General features: G+C 38.9%; 1 protein-coding gene across 1 annotated transcript in view; it reads left to right on the forward strand.

The window, feature by feature from the left end:
* Nucleotides 1–11971, forward strand: part of LOC116858075 (cytochrome c oxidase assembly protein COX18, mitochondrial) — a 69539-nt gene extending 57568 nt beyond the window's left edge. The window contains exons 6-7 of the transcript XR_004380877.1: nucleotides 11028–11125; nucleotides 11773–11971. The gene's annotated coding sequence lies outside the window, so the exon portion shown is untranslated. The remainder of the gene's footprint in view (nucleotides 1–11027; nucleotides 11126–11772) is intronic.
* The last annotated feature ends 7286 nt before the right edge of the window (nucleotides 11972–19257 follow it).

A 19257-nucleotide genomic window follows, 5' to 3' on the forward strand; every position in this document is an offset into this window, starting at 1 on the left:
GGGTCTATTTCTGGGCTCTCTATCCTCTTCCATTGATCTATTTGTGCCTGTTTTTGTGCCAGTGCCATACTGTCTTGATGATGACAGCTTTGTAATAGAGCTTGAAGTCTGGAATTGTGACTCAAGGCCTTCAGTTTATAAATACAGGCTGAAGCCATGGAAGTGGTTTGAGAAGAGGACCAGGTATACCGCCATAGATCTCCCTCACTTAAAGGGAAGTAGAGAAATAGTAATACAGTATGAAAAGTGATCTAAGGTATCTGAAAAGCCAGAGAAAAATTCTGAGGGAGTGATAAAGTCAATGACAAATTAGGCAAAAATGTCCAAAGCCGAGGTGCTTGGGTGGCTCAGTTGCTTGGGGTTCTCTCTCTTCCTCCTCTTTTGTCCCTCCCCCCTCCACTCTCTCTCTCTCTCAAATAAGTAAATAAGTAAAATATTTAAAAAATAAAAAGTCCAAAGCCTTAGAGCACCCAAATGGGATTTGCCTTGAAAAGACTCCTCTGGTTTTGGAGATTAGGAAGTCTTTAGTAATCTTGCCTACAGTGGTTTCAATGAGTGGTGGGAGAAGCCAGATCTCAGCAGAGCTGGGATTAAATTGATGTCTTGTCAGGGATGGGTGGTATAGGAGAGACCAGCTCTCCCTCATTCGAGAATTTTGGCTATGAGGATGGCAAAGAGACATAATTATCTTGAGGGATGGGGAGGGATAAAGAAATTTTTTTTTATTTTTTAGAAAGTGTGAAACCTGAATTTTCTTTACCTGTAAAGAAGGAGTGGGCAGAGTGTAAAAGACTTAAATGGCCTCGGAGTGAAGGTATGAGTACTGAGCCAACTGTAAGAGATAGTGGAAGAAAGGATGGGTGAAACTTGGGAAGGGAAAAAAAATACTTCTGTTTCTCAGAGCCAGGGTGGAAGGAGAGAATGATTAATAGTTGGGGGTGGAGATAGAGAAATGTGGAACTGTTCACATCTTAGTTTTATAACATAATGTTTTCAAATATGATTTGTAGACTCTACAGAAACATTATGTATGTGGCTAATGTTGAACGTTGATAATAGCCAAAGACATGTCAACAGTGTGTAACTCAATTTGTATGATTTTGTGTTGGGAAAAGCTAATGACATCTAAATGGACAAATTTCCAGACTAGAATGATTTATAGTAAATCCGTTAGGCTAACTTCCAATACATTTGTGTCTAAATTGGACTTCTGTAGAGCAGGTTAATAATCATCTCAGAGTTGAATTTTGTGGCAAATAAGCTCCAAGGAAGAAAAATAAGTAAATGAATAAGTCTGTACTTTATGCAACAGAATCAAACTGCAGAGCACCAGCTACAGAAAATAAAGAGAAAGCCTAAAATACTAACAGAGAAGAAAAAAACATTAACTACAAGGTAGGTAATTAGATTAGATTGGCAACAAACTTCTCAGTGGCAACAGTAGAAGAATGAAGAAAGAAGGGAAATATCTTCAAAGAAAACATAGTTGTCAATCTAGTATACCCAACTATGATTTAAGGGCAAAGGTAAAATGAAGACATTGAAAAGTGATCTTGAAAGAATTTACCAGTTAAACATTCTCATGGAAAAATTACTTAAGAACACACTTTAGGTGGGGTGCCTGGGTGGCTGAGTGGTTAGGTGTCTGCCTTCAGCTCAGGTCAAGATCTCAGGGTCCTAGGATCGAGCCCTGAATCAAGCTCCCTGCCCAGCATGGAGCCTGCTTCTCTCTCTGCCTTTCTCCCGGCTTATGCTCTCTCTCTCAAATAAATAAAAATCTTTTAAAAAATTAACAATTAAACCCATAAACTTAAAAAAAAAGTTTTAAAGGACACACTTTGGGAGTAAAGACTTGTGAATGTACAGAAGGAAAATAGGAGAAGCAAGAGGAAATATGATCAAAAGAAATTAGTAAACATGGCAGTATCTAAATAATCACTAACTCTATAAAACAATGAACACAGTACTGATTAAAGACAAAACATATGTGGAGTTAAAATACTAACAACAATAATGTGTAGAACAGGAGGAATGTGAGTAGAGTGAAAAGTTCTGCAGACCTTTTATTACCCAGGAAGAAGAGAGAGAAATTCTTTCAGATTTTAAGTCAAATCATGCATGTGGAAATTATAAAGGTAACCACTAAAATTACAGAAATAGAATATATGAAATTCAAATAACTCAAAATCTGAAAACAATAAAGATCAAACTTAAGCTGAGCAAGAGAATAAAAAAGAGCTGTAGAGAATTTTTCATATTGTGCCTGCTGGCTCTTTTCTGTATTACTTGGAAGATGTTTCACTATCAGTTGTGAATGTCTTTGAGTTTATGGGTTTAGGAAAGAGGGAGACTAAGCAGTTTCCTCCATACTTGTGACATGCCAGCCAACATAGCGCTAAATGTTAGTGTCACAGAGTGTCATTTTGGTGGTGAAATGATCAGATGCATAGAAATTCCAACAGAATTAAGAGAAATCTGTTAGAACTGAAAAGAGTTCAGGAAAGTTTTAGGTATACAACCCCTTTATAAAAATCAATAGTATTTTCCTATGTCATTATCAACTAGAAAATATAATTGAAATATGATGCTATTTATAATATCACCCCAAATGAATAAATATCTAGAAACCAACTTAAAAAAGAAAGCCAAGGGGACACCTGGGTGGCTCAGTGTGTTAAAGCTTCTGCCTTCAGCTCAGGTCATGATCCTGGGGGTCCTGGGATTGAGCCCCACATTGGGCTCTCTGCTCAGCAGGGAGACTGCCTCCCCCTGCCCCTCTTCCAGCTTCTCTGCCTCCTTGTGATCTCTGTCAAATAAATAAATAAAATCTTTAAAAAATTAAAAAAAATTTAAAAAGCCAATATCTTTGTGGGGAAATATTTAAACCTGAATTAAAAATATAAAAGAAGCTTTGAATAAATGGACAGACTGATTTAATGTGGTACAAATGTCAATTTTCCTCAAACAAATCTACAAGCTACAGTTCAAGTCAAAATTCCTTTCATATTGTTTGAAGAACTTGAAAAACTCTTTATAAAATTTGGGAAAATAAAAATCTATGAATAGCTAAGCTACATTTGAAAAAAGAAAGAGTATTTACTATATTGCATATTAAGACACTTGACAATTATGTGGTTTAAAATTTTTTTAAATTATTGGTTATGGAACAAATAGATCAGTGAAATGGAATATAGACTCTAAAACTGAACTGTGTATATGGGGAATTTATACAGCTGACAGAGTGATGTATTAAAAAAAGATGAAAGAACAGACTATTTTAGCATCAGTGGAAAAGTCCTCACACAGGAAGAAGAAATTTAGATCCCTGTTTTACACTGTGTAAGAGGCACTTCTGCATAAACTGAAGACATCATTGTGAAGATTAAAAATTCTAAATCTAGTAAAAAATATTTACACAGAAAAACAAACCTGATTAAAAAATGGGTTAAGGATATGAAAAAGCGATATAAAGAGGGAACTCTGAATGGCTACAGAGTCATCAAGAGCAACCTCAGATGTTGTCATCAGAGATGTTAAAGCAACAGTGAGACGCCGTATTAAAGCTATCAGAGCAGCTCACATCAGAACTGCACATACAAAGTGCAGGTCAGCATAGTAACGATGGATACTTGAACATTCTCCATGGATGTGTGGAGTGGTATGTTCATTGCTGTTATGCCCTATGGGCTGGCAGATTCTTGGGTGTTTATCCCAGAGAATTTCTTGCACATATCTATGAAGATACAGATAAGTAATGTTAAAATAGGAAATCATGGTTGTGTTAGGCCCGATGAAATCATGAAATATTTGAAGAGAGGAGAAAGTAGGGCAGCAGGTTGGTGAGATGTTTGTAAGCTTGTTATTCTTTCCTTTGGGTTTGAGTTCTGAGGGAAAGCTATAAAATCGTCTGGATAGGTTCGGGGGAATCAAAGTGACTTGGCTGTTTGTGCAGATTTTTATGCAAAGCCTTGCCTTTGGCCTGAGCCACATTTAACATGGTGAGAGAAGGAAATAAACAGTTGGAGGATGGTGTCTAGAGGAATGACTCTGAGGTCTTGTGCCTGATTCCATACTGCGGATGGTATGGGGGCAGTGAGAGGACTGGAGACATGGGCTTAGGACAATGAGGCAGCCATGTGTGGGGACTTTTCGAGAACAAACCAATGGCTATGTCTACTGACTTCAGCAGTGGGTGTCTGCATGTTGGCCAGTAGGGGTAGGAGTGATCAGCCACATTTCAGGAGATGTCATCGCAGAATTCCCAGAGGCCAAACCATACCCAACTATTTCATAAACCTAGATACCAGGGAAAGGCATAAAGACCTACAGGGGGGCGTGTAAGCACCCTTTCCTCTGATAAATCACACGATTTATCACGTGATTAAAATCATATGTTAAATCACATGTTAAAATCACATGATTTCCCTCATACCCACAGATAACATATTAGAGAGCAAAAAGAGGGAAAGAAGGTTGGCTACATAAATGAATAATTTACCCCAAAGAGATTTGACCTGAAAGAAATAGTTAAGCAGGAAGACATGTCTTTAATTGGCACGGGAGATTAGAGCAGTTTTAAAATAAGAAGATGCCGTGTTTTCCCCCTCCATATGTGGATGTAAAGTTTGTGGCATGACCTTGTTATGTTGCCATATGAATTGTCATTGTACCAAATTAAGTACGTGATTCAGACAGTTCTTCTTCACACTTGATCTAAACAGATGGGAAACCCCGTGGAGCAAATTACAGGATGATTCAGAGCAGGAAACACACTTTCACAAGGAAACAAGAATCATAAGGCCACAGTAATCGTGTGTAATGGGTTCACCCACGACTATTAAACGGAGGCCGTTGTGGGATAAGAGCAGCTTCTCTGACTCCTAGTGGTTTTGACGAGCTGAGAAACTTGAGTCAGCCTCACTCAGGTGTTTTCAGGGCTCCAGTGGCGTTCCCATGTCCCTGCATTTTTTTTTTTTTTTAAATCTCCTGACAGATGCTATTCTTTGCTTTTCACTTCTTGGCTAACGCCTCTTTTTTCCCTTAAAATGCACATACCTTAATTTAACACTGATATAAAGCAATCCCCCCCCATTTTTTTTTTTTTTTTTGGTCAGCAAATTTTCCTCTAGTTATTCCTACCACATTTTGAGTAATAATGTCTACCAGCAGGGAGAACTTATTATAAGATAGTTGCTTCTCATTCTTAATTAATCAAAGATAAAGAACAGTTCAATTTAGAACTTCTGGTCTGCTTCTAGAGCTCGCCACTACGTCTTCACTGTCTTACTATATTCTGGCTTACAGTTTCCCTTTATGCACACTTATCACTTCCAGGACTTCCAAAATGGAGACATACTAAATGAATAAGGCAGGACAGTGCAGTTTTGGTGAAAGGACATGACTGGTCATTGAATGAGTTCGCATCCTAGTTTTGTTTCTCACTTAGGTGAGATACTAAACTGACCCTCATTCATTTAAAGAATGATAAGACTTTCTGCATTATTGTGGGAAAATTTAGGTGGTTCAATATGTCTAACAGTGAGAAGGGGGAAATTAACCATTTAATTTCCAATATTTAGGGTTATTTTATCCTGGTTTTTATCGAACTTTAACTCTGTAAATAAGAAGGCTCCAAATAAAATAAAAGGTAGTTAGTAGTTATTTGGGAAGTTTAGGTAAATTCCTTGGTGGAATTCCTCCCAGAAAGTGAAAAAGTCAGTGATTCAAGTGAGTAACAATTGTTTCTCAAAGTAAGGTAGTTTCCAATTCTTTAATAATCAGCTGATAGATCATTAACAGATTTTGGTGATGGATCACTGTATTCATTTCCCAGAGCTGCTATAACAAAGTACCATAAACTGAGTAGCTTCAACAGCAGAAGTTCATCGTCTCATAGTTCTAGAGAAGTCTGAAGGTGTCAAGTAGGGCCCCATTCTCTCAGATCTGTAGTGGAGAGTCCTTCCTTGCCTCTTCCACCTTCTGCTGTGTGTAAGCAATCCTTGGCACTCCTTGGCTTTGGGTGAATCCCTCCAATCTCTATTATCAGATGGCTGCCTTCTCCCTATGTGTCTTCACCTCTTCCTTCTGTGAGAGTTGGTTCCAAATTTCCCCTTTTTATTTTTTTTAAAGATTTATTTATGTATTTATTTGAGAGAGAAAGAGAGTGAAGTCAAGCTATGGGAGGGGCAGAGGAAGAGAGAGGGGGACAAGCAGGCTCCTTACTGAGCAGGGAGCCCAATGTGGGTCTTGATCCCAGGACCCTGAGATCATGACCTAAGCTGAATGCAGCCACTTAATAGGCTGAGCCACCCAGGCACCCCTCTCCTTCTTTAAGGGCACCAGTCTTACTGGATAAATGGCCCATCCTAATCCAGCATGATCTTATCCTAACCAATTGAACCTGCAACAACCCTATTTCCAAATAAGGTCACATTCTAAGGTACTGGGAGTTAGACCTTCAACATATGAATTTTGGGGGATACAATTCAACAAATAGCAAGGAGAAAGAATTCTGGAGGAAAGAAATTGCTAACTCATATCCAGAGAATGTTGATAAGTTTGTATATTCTGTTTTCTTCGGTCCTGAGTCAATAAAAATTGAGGGTTCAACTGAGACTTTGGGTATTCGTTGCTGGTTGGAGAACTGTTTGGAGGCTGGACAGGTCCATCAGAAGCATAATTCCTTTCCAGAGGTGGCTTGGCATATGGAGCTCACCAGGGGTGAAGGCGGTGGTAATGTGTGGGTGAGCCAGCAGGGGAGGTAGACAAGTCCAGACACAAGTTGAAAAGAACCTTTCTATTCTGGACTCATATCCCAACACTTTATAGAAAACAGTTCCTACTGGACCCAGGGAAAGTGCCTTCTCAATAGAATGTGATTGTCTCCTTCCAGAGTCACAGATTTATGAATTTTCCTGTTGGTTTCCTTATTTTCATCTCCCTAGTTGCCCAGAGGAAAATCAGGATAATTCTGACAGTAGAACTTTCAACCTAAGCCCTTTTATTGCTCCTGGGTTTGTGGTTTTGGGTATTACTCATATATTTACATCCACAAAGTAACCTTAAGTTGTTGAAATGTGGTCATTAATTAATCAAGTAATCTAAGTAAAACCTTCCCTGTTAGGCATTTCTTGTATCATTTTTCCAGTGAGTTTTGAAACTGGGTTTCCAATAATTTTCTGATAATGAAGGATCCTCTGGCTTTGGACTCACAGTAGAAAAGTTCATGGAAAGCCTAGGGTGTTAACTTCTTTCCCGGCTGTATTCCAGCTGGTTTTAAATTGCTCTGCTTGCTTTGGCTTTCCCACATTCCCTCTGTATGTGGGAGTTATAGGAACCTTCCACCAGTGTCCAGTAAAACTCACCCCTTCCCTCTCAATCTTGCTACAAAAGGTTGGAAAAAACTTGGTGGTAATCTTACCTTAAAACTCAGGCCAAAGGATAGACAGAAGTAACCAGAGGGGAAGTGAGCCATGGTGGTCATTTTTCACACTTAACTGTTTGTGAGAAACAATGAGGAAAGAGCTCCATAGAGGGAATGGCCCTTTATGGAGTAGACCCTCTGAAGGAAATAATGAGTCCCATGAGAATTCAAGGTTCACCTAGAGGTTTAAGAAAGGATTAGGAATTCATGTATGCTGCCGCCCAAAGGCAAAAAGGAGGTTATTTTTGCATTGTGGGTGGCCAAAGTCCATAGAGCTATGGGATTATCTGACAGATAAACCACAATGATAAAAAAACAAAGGAGGGATTATTTCTAAGCAGTCAGCTTAATCATCTAAGTCATCCAGATAAGCAGTGAGCACTTAGGGGGATGTTCAAATTGTCCTCAAATACTCTCATAATATATTGTCATCAAAAAAGTTTTTACCCCTCCTTTTATAATTATGAAGGTAATACATGGACACTGAAGAATAATCAGACCATATGGGAAAAATAAAGGAACTTTGAAAAAATATACTATGAACATTCTACCATAATTATTTTCTTTTTTTTTAAAAAAAGATTTTATTTATTTATTTATTTGAGGGAGAGAGAGAATGAGAGAAAGAGAGCATGAGAAGGGGGAGGGTCAGAGGGAGAAGCAGACTCCCTGCCGAGCAGGGAACTCAATGCAGGACATTCTGGAGCCGAAGGCAGTCGCTTAACCAACTGAGCCACCCAGGTGCCCCACAATTATTTTCATCATTGCACATTGCCCTCTAGTTTTTATCTAATGCCTTCATTTTTCTTGAGTTGTAACCTGCTTAATATTAAATCATAAATGTTTTCCTGCATTTTATATATAGCCTTTATCATTATCATTTTACGTGGCAGGATACCAGTTCATCGTATTATGTATGTTAAACCACTTTCCTATGGTGGGATATTGGGAAACATGTACTCTTTTTTTTTTTTTTTTTTTAAGATTTTATTTATTTGAGAGAGAGAATGAGAGAGGGAGAAAGGGAGTATGAGAGGAGAGACTGTCAGAGGGAGAAGCAGACTCCCCACAGAGCAGGGAGCCCTCTAAATGACTTGATCCTGGGACTCCAGGATCATGACCCAAGCTGAAGGCAGCTGCCCAACCAGCTGAGCCACCCAGGCACCCGGGAAACATGTACTTTTATGGGTAAATTGAATTATATTCTTCATAGATGGTATTTTGATTCATTGTATTTGGGGGGAATACATTTTCTAGGCACCATCTTGAGTTCATTAGACATAAGAATTTATTAAAAATGAGAATTACCTAGTACCTGCTCCACCAGCCATTTGTAGAAGATGAATATTAGAAACTTGGTACCATGGAGTTAGTACTCTAAAAAAGAAAGAAAGGAATGAAAAGTGCTGTTTGGGTGTCAAAGAGAGTTAAAGAGAAATTTAAGGCATTAGTAGAGAGATTAGTGACTATAATAATGTATTTCTGTGTTCTGGATAAGAAGGCATTCGGCATGGTCTCTGCAAAATGAAGCCAGAATTCCAACTAGAAATGCAATAATGTTAAGAAAACTTTTCTTGGCATTATAAGCTCACACATGTACTTTTATATTCTGCGAAGTTGAAAAAAAAGTTAAAATTCTGAAGTATTGAGGCCACAGCTATAAAATATTAAGGTTTTAAACTAAGAAAATATATGTTATGGTATGCTAAATATTATTCTAAATAGTGCTTTTTCATGCTGGCAAATGTTCTACTTCTGCCAATGTGAACAATTATTTTTGCTGGCCAAAACAGTTCAAAGAAAAACAGAAGTAAGCCACCATTTCTTAACATAGTAAAGTTGAAAATTTCAAACATTTAATGGAAATTATTTTCACATTTATTTCATTGGTATTCAAAGGAAGTAGTAGGATTCCATGCAAGTTTGTATTTATGACAAAAGTAAATTGCTAGTGTAAAGTTATTTGGAGGTTAGAAGGATGATAAAGGGAGACGGTTTAGAAGGAAATGAGTGTATCTATTTTAAAAACATTATTATTAGCTTCTTCCTTCTTTGACCCTTACACACTGTGAAAGAGTCTGAAAAGGATACAGTGAGTGGACTACCAAACATTCGTTCTTTTTTTCATGTTTAACAGAAACGGAATTGTTCTCAGTGAGTTCCATGGATCCAGCTAAAATACTTCCCCAGACTTGCTCACAATTTGGGGTACTGACATGACATTTTGGCTGATGAATAATTGATGAAATCTCCTAGACTCTACTTCTTTACTCTTCTTTCCTTGTTCTTGCCTGGAAAGCAGATAGTGAGGTTGAAGGTAACAGCCAACTGGAGACATCCCACAGTCAGGATGAGGAATTAGGCTACATAAGGAGAATGAGGAGTGAAAGGAAGAAGGATCCTGGGGCACTGATGGCACCATGGAGCAAAGGATCCTGGGGCACTGATGGCACCATGGAGCCACTGGGCTGCTTGTCTCTGTACTTCTTTTTATGTGAGGCAGATTATGCAAGGCTATTTGGTTAAGCCACTGTCATCAGATTTCTGATACATACAATACTCACAAATGCTAAATGAGGCAGACCCCTTGATATAGCGTCTTCTTGTATCTTGTATTTTATTTACAAACTATCCATAATGGGCAATAATGTGCTTAATGGTTTTTGTCCTCAAATACTGAGCTATTAATTACATCAATGACTTGACATTTGTAAAGCATTCTGTCTTGCTCATCATTGTATTAAATGCTTGTAAGTTCCTGACACATTGTGTGCACTTAATAAATATATATTTCCAGGTAATTTAGAAAGCCGTTTGGCTCCGAAATGCACACCCACACCCCCTCCCCACACACAGATGGACATCTTTACATAAATGTATGTATGTGCAAACATTCCATTTTAAATTACGTGTTTTCCACTTGCCAAGACTTGTATGGCATTGAAACACTTAGATATTAAAGAATCACTCTATGAGAATAATTGTCACTATTTCTTTTCCAATTAGGATTTGTATATTACTGTAATGATGGACATTTATGTGTCTCACTGAAATCTAAGTTCTTCGAGAAATGTAAGGGAACTGATGTGGCTGAAAGGGAGATAAGGAAACAGTGGCTTTAGATCTCCAGCATTTGTCAGGCCACCTGAATAAGCATTCTGTAAAAACAAAATGAAACAAACACACGGGATTTTAAACTCAAGGAACTTTTGGAAATACAGCGTCTTACCATCTTTTTCCTGGTGATTCATGGGTCTATTAAAGTTGCCTGCGGTAGAGGAATCTGCTTAACTTTGTGTAATCTGGCATTTTCCAATCTTAGGTGCCATGAAACTCTTCTATTCAAGTAATGCCTATTAATAATGACCAGTGGAAATACTTCTGTGACACATACTCTGGGAAACCCTGCAATATAGGGACCAGAAACATGAAAAATAATTACTATTCTATGGTATTGATTTAGACTATTTAGTTCAATTAGATAGTAATCAGAAATAAAACATATGACTTTTGGAAAAGGGAAGAAAAATGAAAACTTTTTACAGAAGACTGAAATACCTAGTTTACTATGAAGGTGAGACATTTATTTTGTTCCTTTTTTAAGCTCTGGTAACCAGAGTACCTATGTGTAACACAAACGTGTTCAGTAAATTCTTGTTGATGGAAGGAAGGCTTCATGGAAGGAAGGATTGATGCAGAGAGGTAAGGAATCTCATGGGATACCAGTATTCTAGAGAAATACCCTGGGGAAGCTGTGTAAGATCCATGATTTGAAAAGCTTTCTGGAGACTTGAACATGCCTCACATATTGCTTTTTCTCCATATTCTCATTGCTTATAATTCTGAGTTTTACTCCACTGACAGGAAATATGTGAACTTGATACTGTCGATCAGAGTATTCTAGGTAACACAGTACTCTAGGCAACTACTCAACATAGTACTCTAGGCAACTACTATCAGTTGATTGGCATAAGCAAAAGAGCTAAAACTATCTCAATATAAGCCTTAATATTCCTTTTTCCCAGTCAAATAACATACATATTTCATAATCCCTAGCCTCATGTCCCTAGCATTATCTGAAGACAGATTATTCACTCTTTCCCCTCAGATACTCTTGTGGTGGTTTTAAAAGGACTACAAATTCTTTGATATTTCTCTTCAGTTGATGGAAGATAATTCCTTGTCCACTGAGTGTGGGCTGGGGTGGACTTAGTGAATCTCTTCCAATGAAAAGAATATAATGGAAGTGACAGTGTGAGACTTCAAAGACTAGATATAAAAGACACTATGACTTCCTGCTTTTTTTTTCTCTTTATCTTTCTCTCTATTTCTATCTTTCTCGCCCTCAGATAATTCACCATGGAAGAAGCTAGCAGCTAGGCTAGAAGCCCATGTGGTGAGGAACTGAGGCTTCCCACAAACAGCCATGTGAGTGAGCAATCTGCAAGTGGCACCTTCAGCCACAGTCAGGCCATCAGATGAAAATGATCAGCCAATATCCTAACTACAACCTCATGAGAGGCTGTGAGCCAGTGCCACCCAAATGAGTGACTTCTGAACTCCTGATCCATAGAAACTAAGCAATACATGAAACTAAGGAATTGTAGGAGTTAGGAGTTTAGGATAATATTTAAAATATAAATGGATAACTAATTCAACAATTTTAAGAACTTTTAAAGAAACGGGACTCTTTTACAGCCCCCTTTTAAAACCCACCCTCCTCAATCCCATTTTCACCACTTTGTTATGGCCAGGTTAGCTAGTTATCCATCAATTCCTATTTTTGTTGTTTTGTTTTATTTTTCTTTCTTATAAAGTGATGGTCAGAAAGCTCTTCTAATACAGGGCCAGACAGTAAATATTTTAGACCTTGTGGGCCATGTGGTCTTTGTCACAACTATTGAACTCTGCCCTTATAGCATGAATGCAGCTGTAGACAATATTTAAATGAATGAGTAGGGCTGTGTTCTAATAAAAGCTTATTTATGGACACTGAAATTTGAATTTCACATAAGTTTCACATCATGAAGTATTATTCTTCTTTTGATTTTTTTTCAACCACTTAAAAATGAAAAATCATTCTTAGCTTGTAGGTCACTTAAATCCAGGCTGTGGGCCAGATCTGGCCCTTGGGTATAGTTTGCTGATTCCCGTATTAAGTTAATAGAGTTCTTGATATTTAACTGTCACATGGATGCTCAAAATATTTCAGACAATAGTCATGTGACCAAATTATGGTTAAGGGGATGTAGGTGAAAATAATATGTGCCAATTCTGAGTCAAGCTCTTAAAGAGAAGTGGTGGACTTCCCCACCCCACCCCCAACTTTATTCTTTCTCACTTCTCAGTGGCTACAGTGAAGATCATCTTGGACCATGAAGATGACAGAAATGTCCTTGGGATGGTGGAACTAACAGAGCTAGAATTCCTAGCCTTGGCTCTTAAGCAGTCATACTGTTACAAGGGTGAGAAATAGACTCTACGTTTTCAGATCCCTTTCATACATCACCAAATGTGAGCTCTAACTAATTTAGTTGATTAGTCTTTGGCTGACATCTCTTAAGTAAAGCAGGTTAATGTGTTGTACTTTCAAGAATCACTGCAGACAGTGGTTAACAGCTATGTGTGGAGTTACAGAAAATTCATTCTTTGTTACCTACCAAGTCAGGGTATTCTGGACATAGGATAGCTTTAACTTTTTTAAAAACCCAGAATTTCTAAAAATTGCAGGTATTTGCCTTTTCTTCTGATTGTTGATTTCCTGCAATTTGGACTAGAACAAATGTGCCTTTGTATCCCAATTCTCCCACCTCTATTGTATTATGGCCAAGAGTGGAACATTATTAATTGAGAGAAACATAAACAATTCACTCCTTATTATCTCTGAGGAAGAATTAATTCATATTGTACTTCGTGGGGGAGCTTATTTATATAAATAAATGGGTTTAAAAAACTGCCCCCCAAGATCCCATGGTCCTGTGGATCTTCTCATTCATATCACTGAAAGAAAATGTAGTCATAATAGATATACTTATTTCGTAAAGTTTTTTATTTTCCATAGCAGAACTTGGGGATCCCAAGCTGTGAACCACAGTGAAAACAAAGCCCACAGCCAAAGTCTGCAAACCAGTATGAGAATCGTCAGCCATCACTTGGAAGCACCAGAGCATCAGGCATTGTCCAAACGCAATTGTCTGAGTTCTTGCACCGACACACAGTGTTTCCCATTCATCTCCCCTCCTTTCTCTCCCTGCCAAAAACCCAACTTGATTTAAGCAGGCACAGTCTTCCAAGTCTTGGCTGTTAGTGTCCCCAAGAGATTTCAGGGAGATGTAGCCTTGGCGGAGGGTCAGAGCCAGAGGCTCTGTAAGGCTCCGTTCCTCAGTGTTCCTCAGTGAAGGGCACAATGTCTGCGTTTTGGGGAACAGCTGGAGCTTCGGAGGGAGAAAAGCAGTTTGGCAAGTGAGGAAAGAATGTACTTGTCACTTCAAGAGGCAAGAAACTTCAATTTCTCTCCTGCTTCTGCCAGCAAGTGTTTATTGGAAAGGAGAGTGGTGGTGATGGCAGGTGACTTTTGGTTAGGACTTTATGGAATGTTTCATGTTTATTTTACCTTTTCAAAGAGCAGATAAATGTACAAATCCCACAGTATAACTATTCTGAATTCTTCTCTTGTTTTTATTGGATAAGTGAGTGTTGTTCCTCAGAGTTATTTTTAAGAATGCTGCCTCTGGCCCATTTTGAAACGCTGCTTGCTTTCCTTGTGTGTGAGCTAAAATTTGTTGTAGGGAATTTGGAAGAAAGTAGCAGAGGGTATTAAATGGAAGGTGAAGGCCTACGGGAGGAAGAACCCTGTTCTGAGAGCACGAGCTGGATTTACAATGGGGGAATCAGATGGGCCTGTTCAGACAAAACATGGAATTTTAGCTGACACCAAAGGTGAGCTTATAAAAAGTTTGATGCCGAGGGAGGAGTCAAGATGGCGGAGAAGTAGCGGCTGAGACTACTTCAGGCAGCGGGAGATCAGCTAGATAGCTCATCTAAAGATTGCAAACACCTACAGATCCAACGGGAGATCGAAGAGAAGAAGAACAGCAGTTCTAGAAACAGAAAATCAACCCCTTTCTGAAAGGTAGGACTGGCGGAGAAGTGAATCCAAACCGACGGGAAGATAGACCGCAGGGGGAGGGGCCGGCTCCCGGCAAGCGGCGGAGCCACGGAGCACAAAATCGGGACTTTTAAAAGTCTGTTCCGCTGAGGGACATCGCTCCAGAGGCTTAACTGGAAGTTAAGTGTGGCCTCAGTGTGGCCTCAGGTCCCGCAGGGTCACAGAAGGATCGGGGGTGTCTGAGTGTCGCAGAGCTCGCAGGTATTAGAACGGGGAAGCCGGCTACAGAGACGGAGCCGAGGAGTGACTCTCAGCTCGGGCTTACCTTGAACCGCTCGCAGGCTCGGTCAGCTCGGAGCGCGGCCGGAGGCCAGGGTGACAGGAGTAATTGGGCGCTGTTCTCTGAGGGCGCACTGAGGAGTGGGGCCCCGAGCTCTCGGCTCCTCTGGGCCGGAGACTGGGTGGCCGCCATCTTCCTTCCCGTCCTCCGGACTCTACGGAAAGCGCTCAGGGAACAAAAGCTCCCGAAAGCGAACCCGAGCGGATTACTCAGCCCGGCCCCTGGTAAGGGCGGTGCGACTCCGCCTGGGGCAAAGACGCTTGAGAATCACTACAACAGGCCCCTCCCCCAGAAGATCAACAAGAAACCCAGCCGGGACCAAGTTCACCTACCAAGGAGTGCAGTTTCAGTAACATGGAGAGCAGTGGAATTCCAGAGGAGGAGAAAGCAAAGCACAGAACTCATGGCTTTCTCCCCATGATTCTTTAGCCTTGCAGTTAATTTAATTTTTTTTCTTTTTCAATTTTTTTTTTCTCTTCTTCTGCCAAACTTAACTTGTACCCTTTTCTTTTTTAACGTTTTTTTAACTAGTTTATCTAATATATATATATATTTTCTTTTTTATATTTTTTCTTTATTCGTGTTCTTTTTTTAATTGTTTCTTTCTTTTTTTTTTTTTTTCTTTCTGAACCTCTTTTTATCCCCTTTCTCCCCCCTCATGATTTGGGATCTCTTCTGATTTGGTTAAAGCATATTTTCCTGGGGTTGTTGCCACCCTTTTAGTATTTTACTTGCTCCTTCATATACTCTTATCTGGACAAAATGACAAGGCGGAAAAATTCACCACAAAAAAGAAAGAACAAGAAGCAGTACCAAAGGCTAGGGACCTAATCAATACAGACATTGGTAATACATCAGATCTAGAGTTCAGAATGACGATTCTCAAGGTTCTAGCTGGGCTCGAAAAAGGCATGGAAGATATTAGAGAAACCCTCTTGGGAGATATAAAAGCCCTTTCTGGAGAAATAAAAGAACTAAAATCTAACCAAGTTGAAATAAAAAAAGCTATTAATGAGGTGCATTCAAAAATGGAGGCTCTCACTGCTAGGATAAATGAGGCAGAAGAAAGAATTAGCGATATCAAAGACCAAATGACAGAGAATAAAGAAGCTGAGCAAAAGAGGGACAAACAGCTACTGGACCACGAGGGGAGAATTCGAGGGATAAATGACACCATAAGATGAAACAACATTAGAATAATTGGGATTCCAGAAGAAGAAGAAAGAGAGAGGGGAGCAGAAGGTATATTGGAGAGAATTATTGGAGAGAATTTCCCCAATATGGCAAAGGGAACAAGCATCAAAATCCAGGAGGTGCAGAGAACCCCCCTCAAAATCAATAAGAATAGGTCCACACTCCATCACCTAATAGTAACATTTACAAGTCTTAGTGACAAAGAGAAAATCCTGAAAGCAGCCCAGGAAAAGAAGTCTGTAACATATAATGGTAAAAATATTAGATTGGCAGCAAACTTATCCACAGAGACGTGGCAGGCCAGAAAGAGCTGGCGTGATATATTCAGAGCACTAAACGAGAAAAACATGCAGCCAAGAATACTATATCCAGCTAGGCTATCATTGAAAATAGAAGGAGAGATTAAAAGCTTCCAGGACAAACAAAAACTGAAAGAATTTGCAAACACCAAACCAGCTCTACAGGAAATATTGAAAGGGGTCCTCTAAGCAAAGAGAGACCCTAAAAGTACTAGATCAGAAAGGAACAGAGACAATATACAATAACAGTCACCTTACAGGCAATACAATGGCACTAAATTCATATCTCTCAATAGTTACCCTGAATGTTAATGGGCTAAATGCCCCAATCAAAAGACACAGGTATCAGAATGGATAGAAAAAACAAAACCCATCTATATGTTGCCTACAAGAAACTCATTTTAAACCCGAGGACACCTCCAGATTTAAACTGAGGGGGTGGAAAAGAATTTACCATGCTAATGGACACCAGAAGAAAGTAGGAGTGGCAATCCTTATATCAGATCAATTAGATTTTAAGCCAAAGACTATAATAAGAGATGAAGAAGGACACTATATCATACACAAAGATCTGTCCAACAAGAAGATCTAACAATTTTAAATATCTATGCCCCTAATGTGGGAGCAGCCAACTATATAAACCAATTAATAACAAAATCAAAGAAACACATCAACAATAATACAATAATAGTAAGGGACTTTAACACTCCCCTCACTGAAATGGACAGATCATCCAAGCAAAAGATCAACAAGGAAATAAAGGCCTTAAATGACACACTGGACCAGATGGACATCACAGATATATTCAGAACATTTCATCCCAAAGCAACAGAATACACATTCTTCTCTAGTGCACATGGAACATTCTCCAGAATAGATCACATCCTCGGTCCTAAATCAGGTCTCAACTGGTATCAAAAGATTGGGATCATTCCCTGCATATTTTCAGACCACAATGCTCTGAAGCTAGACCTCAATCACAAGAGGAAATTTGGAAAGAACCCAAATACATGGAGACTAAACAGCATCCTTCTAAAGAATGAATGGGTCAACCAGGAAATTAAAGAAGAATTGAAAAAATTCATGGAAACAAATGATAATGAAAACACAACAGCTCAAAATCTGTGGGACACAACAAAGGCAGTCCTGAGAGGAAAATATATAGCGGTACAAGCCTTTCTCAAGAAACAAGAAAGGTCTCAGGTACACAACCTAACCCTACACCTAAAGGAGCTGGAGAAAGAACAAGAAAGAAACCCTAAACCCAGCAGGAGAAGAGAAATCATAAAGATCAGAGCAGAAATCAATGAAATAAAAACGAAAAAAAAATAGAACAAATCAATGAAACTAGGAGCTGGTTCTTTGAAAGAATTAATAAGATTGATAAACCCCTGGCCAGACTTATCAAAAAGAAAAGAGAAAGGACCTAATAAATAAAATCATGAATGAAAGAGGAGAGATCACAACTAACACCAAAGAAATACAGACAATTATAAGAACATACTATGAATAACTCTACGCCAACAAATTTGACAATCTGGAAGAAATGCATGCATTCCTAAGACATATAAACTACCACAACTGAACCAGGAAGAAATAGAAAGCCTGAACAGACCCATAACCACTAAGGAGATTGAAACAGTCATCAAAAATCTCCAAAGAAACAAAAGCCCAGGGCCAGACGGCTTCCCGGGGGAATTCTACCAAACATTTAAAGAGGAACTAATTCCTATTCTCCTGAAACTATTCCAAAAAATAGAAATGGAAGGAAAACTTCCAAACTCATTTTATGAGGCCAGCATCACCTTGATCCCAAAACCAGACAAGGATCCCATCAAAAAAGAGAACTACAGACCAATATTCTTGATGAACACAGATGCAAAAATTCTCACCCAAATACTAGCCAATAGGATTCAACAGTACATTAAAAGGATTATTCACCATGACCAAGTGGGATTTATTCCAGGGCTGCAAGGTTGGTTCAACATCTGCAAATCAATCAATGTGATACAACACATTAATAAAAGAAAGAACAAGAACCATATGATAATCTCCATAGATGCTGAAAAAGCATTTGACAAAGTACAGCATCCCTTTGTGATCAAAACTCTTCAAAGTGTAGGGATAGAAGGCACATACCTCAATATTATCAAAGCCATCTATGAAAAACCCATTGCAAATATCATTCTCAATGGAGAAAAACTGAAAGCTTTTCCGCTAAGGTCAGGAACATGGCAGGGATGTCCGTTATCACCACTGCTATTCAACATAGTACTAGAAGTCCTAGCCTCAGCAATCAGACAACAAAAGGAAATTGAAGGCATCCAAATCGGCAAAGAAGAAGTCAAACTACCACTCTTCGCAGACGATATGATACTATATGTGGAAAACCCAAAGACTCCACTCCAAATCTGCTAGAACTTGTACAGGAATTCAGTAAAGTGTCAGGATATAAAATCAATGCACAGAAATCAGTTGCATTTCTCTACACCAACAACAAGACAGAAGAAAGAGAAATTAAGGAGTCAATCCCATTTACAATTGCACCCAAAACTATAAGATACCTAGGAATAAACCTAAGCAAAGAGGCTAAGAATCTATACACAGAAAACTATAAAGTACTCATGAAAGAAATTGAGGAAGACACAAAGAAATGGAAAAATGTTCCATGCTCCTGGATTGGAAGAATAAATATTGTGAAAATGTCTATGCTACCTAAAGCCATCTACACATTTAATGCAATTCCTATCAAAGTACCATCCATTTTTTTCAAAGACATGGAACAAATAATCCTAAAATTTATATGGAACCAGAAAAGACCTCGAATAGCCAAAGCAATATTGAAGAAGAAAGCCAAAGTCGGTGACATCACAATTCCGGACTTCAAGCTCTA

This window comes from Lontra canadensis, unplaced genomic scaffold (assembly GCF_010015895.1).
Source record: "Lontra canadensis isolate GAN:19392208 unplaced genomic scaffold, GSC_riverotter_1.0 scaffold1, whole genome shotgun sequence".
In the NCBI taxonomy this organism is placed as follows: domain Eukaryota; kingdom Metazoa; phylum Chordata; class Mammalia; order Carnivora; family Mustelidae; genus Lontra; species Lontra canadensis.